This window comes from Palaemon carinicauda, chromosome 26 (assembly GCF_036898095.1).
Source record: "Palaemon carinicauda isolate YSFRI2023 chromosome 26, ASM3689809v2, whole genome shotgun sequence".
Lineage (NCBI taxonomy): Eukaryota > Metazoa > Arthropoda > Malacostraca > Decapoda > Palaemonidae > Palaemon > Palaemon carinicauda.
The window spans coordinates 19,441,990-19,445,391 of NC_090750.1; the positions used below are offsets into that span (position 1 = coordinate 19,441,990).

Below are 3,402 nucleotides of genomic sequence, written 5' to 3' on the forward strand. Positions count from 1 at the left end.
CTGTCAAAATAAACAAAACACTTCCACGCTGGTAAAGAAAAAAAAATAGTAATCTAGCATTCATACAACTGCCTCTTTCAGCACTCAAATCAAAATTATCAATTACCATAGACATGTACCACTGTCCTAACCTCGCTACAACATAAACAAACAATCTCATTTATACCAACAGTCTTTCTCACAACATACAATCAATACACTAACTACCTCTCGCTCGCTGACACACACACTCTCTCTCTCTCTCTCTCTCTCTCTCTCTCTCTCTCTCTCTCTCTCTCTCTCTCTCTCTCTCTCTCTCTCTCTCAGGATTTGGCGAAGAAAATATTGATATGAATAAAACATAAATCAATCCTCCACATGCATTCTACCTTACTTTGCCAAATCCGTCTTACATAACACTTACCTACTTTTTTTCATAACCCAGTCGCTGTAAGGAACAGGACCTGTACTCCGAGTAACTGGGCCTTCATACACTCTCTCATTCACTTCTTCCTTACCAAAATCATTAGCTACATTAACACTATTCCTATCTAAATTCCTATCATCTAATATATCATGTACAATCCAATCAACCTCACTATCATTGGCCCCTAAAATTTCACTTATTTCCGTCAACAATTCATCCATTTCATCCAAACCATTTTCTACTTTAATAAAAGGTTCATTCATACTATTTATCATTTTCCTATCTTTCATTCTTGCATCATTCATACTTTCTTTTACTTCATCTAAGGAAAAACCACAAACACTATAAGTATCATTCATACTCAGCCATGTTCCATCTGTATTAATACATTTATCTTCCAAAACTCATTTATACATTTACACTTTTTTCATGCCTGCTCTGACTCCTACTTATACTTATAAATGCCCCTTGTACTTTATCCTGACTAAATAATTTCAAACACTTCTTTTTCCTTTATTCAACTAACACTAATTTTCCAACCCTAACTTCTCATAAGTACTAGGTTTATACTTACGTATTTCCAACCAATTATTCATTCCATCCTCACGAACATTGATCCTATTCCTTCCACACACACAAGAGGACTCACCCAGCTGAACCCTCTTACACTTTAGTTTCCCGAACATCCTGGCTGACTGAATCCCTTCTTCCTACATACTCTAGCTACATGCCCATCTACACCACATTCAGTGCATTTGCACAATTTAGCATAATGACCATCCTTACCACAATTACCACAAATCACATACATGATATTACTACGACATCCACTCGCTATGCGCACAGTTAAACCACACTGATAACATTTTACTCCTTTCTTTTTCTTGCACTCGCTAATTCTATTCCCTGCCTAAATCCACCATATCCTTGCACAGTTCCTCGGTTACTTGCCTTAACACTCCTATCTATTACCTGATCAGCTATCCTCATTGGCCCTCTCAAAATTGGATCCTTTTAACTACCAAATTTTATTACACTTTCTTCCATTCCAGTTTTTACATTCACAGATTTACTTTCTTGCATGCATCTATCTAACTCCTAATCCTCAACTATCTCTAGTATATCATCCCATGTTAATCTCTCTTGCGTCCATCTCATTTTCTCCTTCCGTTTCAAATTAATAAATTCACACACATTCTCAGGTACTGCCGCCAAAAACTTCTTCATTAATTCCTTATTCTAATTTATACCTTCATCTCCATACTTCTTCCATGATAACATTTCTAGCCTACATACAGGCATAGAAATAGCCTCACCCACATTCATTCGAGCCTCATCAAAATAATTTTCTCGCTTGTACTTAACACTCCCTTTCATATATTTTAACTGCTCAATTATCCTACTTTTCACACTATCATATTCAACATCCCCCACACTCATTATCACACCATACATCGTCAAATAATACTCAGTCAAATATTCTCCTAACTCCCTAGCCCAAACTCTCTTAATATCACCATGCTTATCCTAACAATACCTCTCATACTCCTTGAAAAACTCGTATACATCACTACTACCAAGCACATTGACCCTTTCACACTGAGGTACCTCTCTCATAAACATGGTCTTACAAACTTCAACTTCATTCTCACTACTTTCTTCATTGACTAATCCCTTCTTGCTTCCTTCTTCTTCATTTGAATATGAAGAATCCAATTCAATGCTCAAATTCCTATCTTTAACTATTCCCTTCTTACTCTTTTTCTTACTTACCACTTTCACCCATTCATGATCATCCTCATTCACATCCTGAAACTTTTTCTTCTCTTTCTTCATATCACTTTTACCTTTCCTTTCATCCTTCCTCTCACCTTTCTGTTCATCCTTATTATACCGAGTCCCTTTAACTTCACTATCCCTATTACTATCACCATCACTTCCTTTCCCATTATCACTTACCTTAGCCTTCTCTGCCACTACCAACCCATTACCTGAAGCAGAAGCCACTCCCCCGACTGCACCTTCACCCATGAACGTTTTAATCACTCCCATTACTTTCCCCATCATAGCTTCCATTCGTTCCTCCATTCCTTCTTCATTCTCTCGCATCCTCATCTCAACACCCTCTACCACTCTCTCTATAGTTCCCTGAATTTCCCCCAGTTTCCTTTGCATCTCCTCATTCTCGTAACTCAACCTCGCATTCTCTAACAACAATAAATCCTCTCCTTCCTTAGCCAACCACAATTCCTCGCTTAATATTTTGTTCTGCTCTTCCCTTTTCAGTCTTAACTCTAACTTCTTATCCTAATTCAGTCCTTTGTCCAAGAGTCCAGCTTCCTATCCCACCTCGTCAGTCCCACTTCAGGTGCCAAAATAATATGGCGGGATGTCACAACAGCAACCCCCACCCCCTTGAATCACTGACAAATTTCTCCTTAATACAAACTTTCCCATTACGTTATCAGCATCGGGACTCTTGGACAGAAAGGACACAGAAACAAAACATAATCTTAAAACCATATTCCTTACAAACTAAAACTTAAAACTAGAATCAACTGCATTAAAAAACTTAAAACTAAATATACCATAACCACCATTCAAATAAAAAAACCTTAATAAACTTAAAATTACCCGGACACCAAAAACAATATTTGTGTATGTGTGGACCTCTTTGTCCACACAAGAGCCAACAGTCCTTACAGGCCAATGCCACAACTCTCTGGCAAACGCAACACTCGGTGGCAGACAGATTTGGTGGCAATCTGCTACACCTGTCTCACTTGATTGGCAGTCTATATCATCACTATCATCATCATCATCGTCGTCATAATATTATAGAACAAGAACAATCAAATCAGGATCTTTAACGCAATCCATGTCATTAACATCCGGTCAATCCAAAGAGTAGTCTAAATATAATCAATTCCAGGCCAGGTCATGAACTATATATCAGCATTCAAAAATAAGTTCTCCAAAGGAGGAATTACGGTCTG

General features: G+C 37.8%; 1 pseudogene; it reads right to left on the reverse strand.

The window, feature by feature from the left end:
• Positions 1-1,273: 1,273 nt before the first annotated feature.
• On the reverse strand, positions 1,274-2,521 carry LOC137619823 (ABC transporter F family member 4-like; annotated as a pseudogene).
• Between the last annotated feature and the right edge of the window lie 881 nt (positions 2,522-3,402).